Source organism: Diaphorina citri, unplaced genomic scaffold, assembly GCF_000475195.1.
Source record: "Diaphorina citri unplaced genomic scaffold, Diaci psyllid genome assembly version 1.1 scaffold241, whole genome shotgun sequence".
NCBI classification, from domain to species: Eukaryota; Metazoa; Arthropoda; class Insecta; order Hemiptera; family Psyllidae; genus Diaphorina; species Diaphorina citri.
Genome location: NW_007377678.1, coordinates 218,570 through 227,845, shown reverse-complemented (window position 1 = coordinate 227,845; position 9,276 = coordinate 218,570). Strand labels below are relative to the sequence as shown.

The window sequence follows — 9,276 nt, the reverse complement described above, 5'->3', positions numbered from 1 at the left end:
GTGGAAATGTCTAGGTCACTTTTATTTCTTATTCCCGCAGCCTATTAATTTCCGGATTTCTCTCCAAGCTTTGTGCAGTAAACCCTCGAATCCGCTGTACTAAAAAACAGAAATACCCTGCTCCCTGTAACTATTTTAACCCTAAAAAAAAAAATCTTATAAGTATTCTTCCCCTCTAATATTTCCTATATCCATGGAACTAAGGATAGCTGGCACTTTTATTAAGTTAGTTCATCCGAAACCTTAGAACACACGTGATACCGTGGACGATTTTGAAAAATTATATCGGTAGAATCGTGTAAGCCCAGAAATTTATCGTTTTGTCGTAAATCATTCGATTAAATAACTGTTTTCAATAGTTTCGTCTCATTATTTTACGTCGTGAGAACTATAATATTCGGGTTTTCATTTGTTGTTTAGTTTTGTTCTAAATTGAAGCCCCGCTGGTTACTGGGGAGTTTTTGGTTCGCTACATAAAAAGTACAATAATATTGGTAACATAATTTTCCCTGTTTTTATTTTAGTGTCCTTTGAAGTGGTATATTACCGAGTTATTTTTGTTAGTTTGTTTGTGGTTTGTTATTTTTATCCCTAGTTCACTTGTGCTAACGCTGTAAAACAGTTTGGAAATTCTACGCTTGGAATTGGAATAAAAGTCTAAAGTAAGGAAATCAACAAATCTGCAATTTTATCAGCTAAAGGGAACCCTTTTTGTGTTACCAAGGCAGATTTGGGCCGTCGCAATTGTAAACCTCAAATATTAACAAATTTTGAGAGTCCCAAATTGCCTGCAATTTGTTTTGAGTAAAGCGTATTCGAGTTTTCTCTCTGTACATACAGCCCTGAGTCTTGTTACAGATTTGTATCATTCTGTTACCAAGGCAGATTTGGGCCGTCGCAATTGCAAACCCCAATTATTAACAGATTTCGGGCGCCCAAATTGCCTGCTATTTGTTGTGGGTAAAGTGTATTCGAGTTTTCTTTCTGTACATACAGCCCTGAGTCTTATTACAGATTTGTATCATATAGCAAGAAAGGCAAAGTTTTCACCCTCTCAATTTCTTCGCTCCAAAGGAGACCACTTAAGTGTTTCACCGGGAGATTTATCTGTTTCATTATAATCCCCCGTTGTCCCCATGCCCATGGTCCATATGCCACGGGGGAATACCCTCTTCCACTTTCCCCCGACCGATATTTCATTTTAAACTGAAAATCCCCATGTGTAACGTCTCAGAACGGGAGGAAACCGATTCGGTCCCAAAACCTTTTTTTGCTACCAATTGGGTCCCGGGTTTGAGAGGGTCTAAGTACCAATTGGATCCCACACTTAAATTGATAGGTAGGTACGGATATGAAAAACAGAGGATAGCGGGAAGTAGAAAGCAAAGAGAACTCTTTTAATGTCACTCATTAAAAATTGTAAACTTTACAAATTTCGCTCTTATCTTTCCTAGCGAGCTCATTTTTATGGGAAACTTCATGATGATATTCTTTCTTTATGTTGCACATGTTAAGATATGTTATACATGCTAATATTATGTTATACATGATGTTTGCTGTGATATGTTCTATGTGGGTTTATACTGTTATGATGGCCTGGTTTCAAACATTTCCCCAGTTCAAAGTACACCTTGTTGCCAAGTGTTTCGTTCAGATTATAAATGAAAAAAAATTCCTTTATGTTTCTTGCTTGTCTCCAAAGTCGAGTCAACATCATCGTCAGTTAATTAGATAAGTATCATTTAAAAAGTTAATGTACCCGTATACATCTGAGATTCAAACCTGACTCGAACCAAGCACCTTCGGCTCGAGTGTCTTTGTCAGTAATCTCGATTTCTCCATCACAGAGGGGGACCTACCCTACTAGTTTTCCAACTTTGAACTGTTTCCTTTGAAATTTTCTAAACTTGTACATATTTTTAACCTTTTTCGCTTTCTCTCTGTTGCAGTTTCCCCACAAAGTGAAAATACCACCGTCAAGCTGTCGGTAACACTCTACCCTCAGCCCTCTGCCATCCGGCTACCCACTAGGTAAGTTCCCCTACTCGGGCCAAATCATCCTACCCTGCGCTACCCCAACTTTCTACACCTTGTTTCTTAATTTCCTAGAACTCCAATCAAATACGAGTAGAATGGATTGAAAATTAGAAATCCAAAAGATAAACTGGATATAAACGATAAAACGATTTGTCTGACAACTCTGTAATCGTATCTAATCGTATCTTATTTGTACTTATTCCAATCAGTTTGCCTTATTGCATCCTCGAGCAAATGTTTGAATCCAGTCTCTCCTTTTAAAACGTGAAAAAAGAAGACGAAAAAAAGAGTATTTAAACCTGCAAGCTCTTGTACAAACATTGAAGTCGAGACATCCATATGCTCTGGATGTGGAAATGAAGAGAAGGAGGAGGAAGAAAGTTTAGATGAAGAAGAGGAGAAAGAGGATGAGAAGGAAATGACATTAAAAGAGAAACGAATGGATGACTTGAAGGAGACGAGAATTTATTTACTCAAATCCAATGTAGGAGTCGCATTATAAAATTTTCGAGTGCTTCTTTCTTACCTCTCAATTTCTTCGCTCCAAAGGAGACCACTTAAGTGTTTCACCGGGAGATTTATCTGTTTCATTATAATCCCCCGTTGTCCCCATCGTCCATATGCCACGGGGGAATACCCTCTTCCGCTTTTCCCCGACCGATATTTCATTTTAAACTGAAAACCCCCATGTGTAACGTCTCAGAACGGGAGGAAACCAATTCGGTCCCAAAACCTTTTTTTGCTACCAATTGGGTCCCGGGTTTGAGAGAGTCTAAGTACCAATTGGGTCCCACACTTAAGTTGATAGGTACCTGATTTTTATTTTTCTTCTTTCTATCAACTATCAACACATCACAAGCACTATGTTCTTAAAGCTGAATCTTCCTAGTCTAAAACTGAGTAATCGCTACCAAAAGAACTGGCACAAATGAGCAGTGACCAGTGTTATTATAAGGTTAGGTTAAATGCAAAAAGGCGTTTTCACAAATAGAGCAGTGTTTAGTGTTATTATAGGGTTAGGTTGAACACAAAAAGGAGCTTTCTTTTTTACTACCTACCGTAGCTTCTGAATAATTACCGAAAATTTTGGTGATTGTTTTGAAAAATCTCGGAAAATTATGATGGATTAAGTACGAATAAAGCAGAATCATTTCTTCTACTTATGAACAACAGAAAAAAGAACGTTGTAATATTGATAAAAATTAAAACTCTTATTTATTTCATCCAAGTCATTACAGGTATATACGGGACCCAATTGGTAGTCGACTACCTTAAGAAAATAGAAAGTAAAAAGGTCATGGGACCGAATTGGCGTTCTTCCCTCAGAACATATCTAGGTCATTCTGCTGCTGCTTTTCATCCCCTTTTCCCAGCTGTTTCCCTCCCACTGAAATATTCCCCCTGCCAGCAGTTTTTCTCCCACCGGGATTTTCTCCCCCCCGGTTCTCTCCATTTATGGTATCTCGCCGCGTGTATATTGAAACCATGTAGCAATTCTTTGAAATTAGTACACGAGGTATCTTCAGCTCGTCTGAGAAGTGTTACCAGAGAGATCTCTCAAGTACATACTTAGGTACATAGGGACTTAAGTACACAGCTTTGTTTGTGATTTGTGTAAAATACAGCTTAGTGATGAACTTTTGGAATGGGAAACTTGCGTGAATAAAGACCTGAGTGAGAGGGGTTTATCAAGAGATGATGTAATCGAGGCAACTGGAAATTGTTTGTCTAAAAATGCCGACCCCACTTGAGTGGGAAAAGGTAAAGAAGAAGAAGAAGAAGAAGAAGAAGAAGAAGAAGAAGAAGAAGAAGAAGAAGAAGAAGATCGTTGACTTTACTAGTAAAAATTAACAACTTGAGAACAAAATTAACAACTTTGTGGTCTCTTTTCAAATGTTTCGTCTCCTCAATCTAATTTTGCTACAGTTTCCTGTCTTCTGTCTCAGTATTTCATAGACAGAGAGTATCTCATGTCCCACCAAGACAACTTTGTACAACATTACATAAATTGTTTACCTCTGAATATTTTTTACACGTTTCCACTTTTTTCCGTCTAGCGCAGGGGTTCTTAACCTTTTAGAATTGGCGGACCACTATTGATAAACCAAAAATCTCTCTTTATTCATTTTCCTTTTTGGGATCCATTATTTAATTTCTTGAAAGGTTGTTACTGTATGATAATGATCATGTCACTTTTTAACTGCTAATAGGGTTTTTAGTTTTTTAGTGACGGAAATCATATTGATACAGAATTACAGAATGAACTGTCATTTCGTCAATTTACTTCAAATAGCCCTGACATATTCAATATAATATTTGAAGAAGAGGGAAAAGAATTGAATATCACCCTCAATAATATAGATCGTGTAGTGGTTGCATAAATACATATATACGAATACCTTCCTACGGAGATACTAAAGAAAGAACAAAATGTCAGAAGCTTTCAGGTTGCATGTTGAAGATAGCTTTTTTTTCATCGTCTCTCTCTCTCCCTCCCCCCCCTCTATCACTCCTCTCTCTCCATCTCTATCACTCCTCTCTCTCTCTCTCTCTCTCGTGTAAATAATAGATGGAACAAGAAACATTAAACATTATTGCATGTTTGAAAATGAAACTTTAATGAAAAAAATAATAAAATAAAAAATCTCTATATAATAGAACATGACTCGGTGCCATCCGTGGAAAAAATAAAATAAATGTGAAATGGCGTTCCAAAACTAATTGGTACACGATTAGGTATGTACCTTGGATGAAAGCTCCAATATCCGAAATATTAAAACACAGCGCTAGTAGCGCTGCCGCTGCGCTGCTAAGGATGGAATGGTGAATAGAGAATTAGGAATACATAATATTTATTATTAATTTATTATTTTATGGAAAAAGTACGATAAATCATTATCGGGTTACCTTTTCGATAAGTTAGGCAGCACGCAGCACCCAAAATACCCAAGATAAATGTCCGCAAATGAAAAGGGTACAAATCGACAGGAGGGGTACCAAGCAAAATAAAGGTCCGAAAAGGGGCTCTAAAGAATTTCCAACTGTCAGTAAGTAAGTGGGATTTTCATTCCTTTTGCTGTATTCACAAAGATTATACCGCACGTATTGTCAAAGAAAAGGGACAAAATATTTTCCCTCATAATTTATCACCAGGGACCATTGAGCTTTCGAATTCAAACGTAATCCTCTGTACATATTATATTCTAGGTATATTTGTGGTATTGTACAATTGCGGCATTTCTCATTTCTAATTCACAAAGAGAAAATTTCCTAAAGCTTCGCCACTCCAGCATTTCTCTCAGCTCGACCACTTTCAAGAGGTTTGATAGAGGGAACTGTAACAACGGACGTCTTATCGTCCCAAAGTCGAAGAGAGAAGAAGGACAGGATAGGGAAAAGCCAGCAGTTCTGAGAACGAGTTTCATTTGTTCTGGCAAACTATATCATGATACATGATTGCTTGATTGCCAACATACGTTAACAAATAGGCACTAGAAGAAGGAAGAAGGAGAAGAATCAGTTTCAGGACAAAGTTCGTCCCAGGCGGTTATCAAACCCGCAACCTAACGCCCACAAAAATTTTTTTTTTTTTTTTTTTTTTTTTTTCATTCCGAGAAAGGAAAAACGTTTTTACAAAGAAAAAAAATTAAAGAAAGTAATAAATATAGTAATAATAAAAATAATAATATAATATAATAAAGAAATTAAATTAAAACCCGTCGAAATCGCAGAAAGCAATTAAGGCATTTTTCTCTCTCCCTATGTACCTCCCTCTCAGTTTCTCTCTCTCTCTCCCTTTGTTTCTCTTTTCTTATTATCCTTTTCACACCTAATTTTCTATCGAGAAAGAAAAAAGAAACAGAAGATTGGATAGGAAAAAAATGAGACAGAAAATTTAATTTGTATACAAATCTCCTCACTCCTTAGTCCTTACTACTCCTTACTCCTTAGAAAAATAATAAAAATGCAGAGTTCAAGTTTTCCAATCTGCAAACTGTTACAGGTAGAAAAGTTCCCATGAACAAGGGTGTCCCCCTTTTTACCAAAGTTAAGTTCATAGCTTTCTGAATAGGGAACACTAGATTATGACTAGTCCGCTCTAAGTACTAGTCAGTAATAAGTACTCGGGTCTTCTCAGTCCCCAGTCCCTAGTTACCTACCCTTCCTATTTGTTAGGCTAGGCCTAAGTAACGATTACTATTCCATTGTTCAGCCTAGAGAGGGGTAGGCTTTCTGTGGCTTAGCAGAGTTAGGAGAAAGGAGGGGAGGGGATAAGAGGGGAAATAAAGGGGGTTCGAAGGGAGCTTCTCGAGTTGTGAAGCCTTTTCAATGCATTTTATTCTATTCCGTTCTGTAGGCTGCTTCCTCGTTCCTAGACAATAGGAGAAGCTGTTTAGTGAAACCTACTAGGGTTTAGCTGTAGAACTCATTCAAAGAAAGGGCCTTAACGGGGCCCCCCAAAGAGATGGCCGAACTCAAACTTCATTGACAAAATTTCCTTTGAGTGGTGAACATGTTAGCCAAATTTCACCACAATCGTAAAACCCTTTTGAGAGATATGGCAAAAACAATGAGGTACTCTAGGGGAAAAATCTTCGAATTACCTCGAAGTTCAAATTTGGAACTCAATTTAGCAATAGAATATTAGTGGAGATGCCTGTGAACATCCAGTGATAACATTGTTAGTGGAGATGTCCAAGCACCTAATGTCCCCTGTGGTAAACAGCAGTCAGTAGCACTGGAAATGTCTAGGTCACTTTTATTTCTTATTCCCGCAGCCTATTAATTTCCGGATTCCTCTCCGAGCTTTGTGCAGTATCCTTCGAATCCGCTGTACTAAAAAACAGAAATACCCTGCTCCCTGTAACTATTTTAACCCTAAAAAAATCTTATAAGTATTCTTCCCCTCTAATATTTCCTATATCCGTGGAACTAAGGATAGCTGGCACTTTTATTAAGTTAGTTCATCCGAAACCTTAGAACACACGTGATACCGTGGACAATTTTGAAAAATTATATCGGTAGAATCGTGTAAGCCCAGAAATTTATCGTTTTGTCGTAAATCATTCGATTAAATAACTGGTTTCAATAGTTTCGTCTCATTATTTTACGTCGTGAGAACTATAATATTCGGGTTTTCATTATTAATTTGTTGTTTAGTTTTGTTCTAAATTGAAACCCCGCTGGTTACTGGGGAGTTTTTGGTTCGCTACATAAAAAGTACAATAATATTGGTAACATAATTCACTGTTTTTATTTTAGTGTCCTTTGAAGTGGTATAAATATTAGGTACCGAGTTATTTTTGTTAGTTTGTTTGTTGTTTGCTTTTGTTATTTTTATCCCTTTAATTTGTTGTTTAGTTTTGTTCTAAATTGAAACCCCGCTGGTTACTGGGGAGTTTTTGGTTCGCTACATAAAAAGTACAATAATATATTGGTAACATAATTCACTGTTTTTATTTTAGTGTCCTTTGAAGTGGTATAAATATTACCGAGTTATTTTTGTTAGTTTGTTTGTTGTTTGCTTTTGTTATTTTTATCCCCAAGTTCTCTTGTGCTAACGCTGTAAAACATTTTGGAGAATCTACGCTTGGAGTTGGAATAAAAGTCTAAAGTAAGGAAATCTACAACTCTTCAATTTTATCGGCTAAAGGGAATCCTTTTTCTGTTACCAAGGCAGATTTGGGCCGTCGCAATTGCAAACCCCAATTATTAACAGATTTCGGGCGCCCAAATTGCCTGCTATTTGTTATGGCCCTGAGTCTTATTACAGATTTGTATCATAAGTATAGCAAGAAAGGCAAAGTTTTCACATGATGCTTGCATGACACGGATATGAAAAACAGAGGATAGCGGGAAGTAGAAAGCAAAGAGAACTCTTTTAATGTCACTCATTAAAAATTGTAAACTTTACAAAATTTCGCTCTTATCTTTCCTAGCGAGCTCATTTTTATGGGGAAACTTCATGATGATATTCTTTCTTTATGTTGCACATGTTAATATCATGTTATACATGATGTTTGCTGTGATATGTTCTATGTGGGTTTCTCCCTACTGTTATGATGGCCTGATTTCAAGCATTTTCTCAGTTCAAAGTACACCTTGTTGCCAAGTGTTTCGTTCAGATTATAAATGAAAAAAATTTCCTTTATGTTTCTTGCTTGTCTCCAAAGTCGAGTCAACATCATCGTCAGTTAATCCTATGTACCTCTCTCTCTCTCTCTCTCTCTCTCTCTCTCTCTCTCTCTCTCTCTCTCCCTTTCTTTCTCTTTTCTTATTATCCTTTTCACACCTAATTTTCGATCGAGAGAGAAAAAAGAAACAAAAGATTGGATAGGAAAAAAAATGAGACTTTTCCCCGGGAAACTGTGCTCCTCTCTCTCTCTCTCTTCTCTCTCTCTCTTTCTCTCCTATTTTTTTCTCCAAAACTAATTATGGCTATTAATATAAATTTTCTTTTGTAATAGCTTTGTTTTGTGTCTGGAACGAGAATACAAAATACAATGGAGAGAGAGGGGGGAGAGGGGAGAGAGAGAGCTTTAAGGAACAGGAAGGTTGATGAGAAAAAAAGCTGGAAGAGAGAGGGAGAAGGAGAGATTTATTCATGTATTATGATAAATCTTTGCTTATCTATTATTCAATCTTTCTCCACCTATTTCTCTCTCTCTCCCTCTCCCTCTCTCTCCCTCAGGCAAATTAAAAGCTCTCCGAATCAAGGTCATTTAATTTTCCCAGGAATAAATTATTCCGTAAAGATACCTGCTTATACGTTACGTAGGTGTACAGAACATACATAGGTAGGTTATAGATGCTAGCTATTGTTAATCTAGTTCCAAAATTTAGCACAATCTGGGATTTTGGGTTTTAAGAATGAGTTCTTGTTCCTAATTCTCTACATAAAAGCATGAAATATGTTCTGATATGCAGTCACATTTTATAATGTAGGTACAGAACTCTATGGATTTTACTTCTCTCGCCTTGCTGGAATTTCTGGAAAGAAAACTTCAGAGTTGCGATATATCCATAGGTACGTCAGATTCCAGTATAGCATTACCTACCATTTGTTGGTCATGCCATGAAAATTATACCAGAGTCCCCTGTGTTCTCACCTTCCACAGTTATTTCATAACCCCTCCAGTATTTCTGACGTAATGCAAGGGTAATCAAACCCCCCTTTGTTGGCCCTAAGAAAAATCCATCAACCCCCCCCCCCCCCCCCCCCTCCCCCACAATCCACAC

General features: G+C 37.2%; 1 long non-coding RNA gene across 1 annotated transcript in view; it reads left to right on the top strand.

Moving 5' to 3' along the window:
- Nucleotides 1–553: 553 nt before the first annotated feature.
- LOC113466293 overlaps nucleotides 554–9,276 on the top strand; it is a 24,085-nt gene continuing 15,362 nt past the window's right edge. The window contains exons 1-2 of the long non-coding RNA XR_003390733.1: nucleotides 554–662; nucleotides 1,950–2,031. This is a non-coding gene — a long non-coding RNA (uncharacterized LOC113466293). The remainder of the gene's footprint in view (nucleotides 663–1,949; nucleotides 2,032–9,276) is intronic.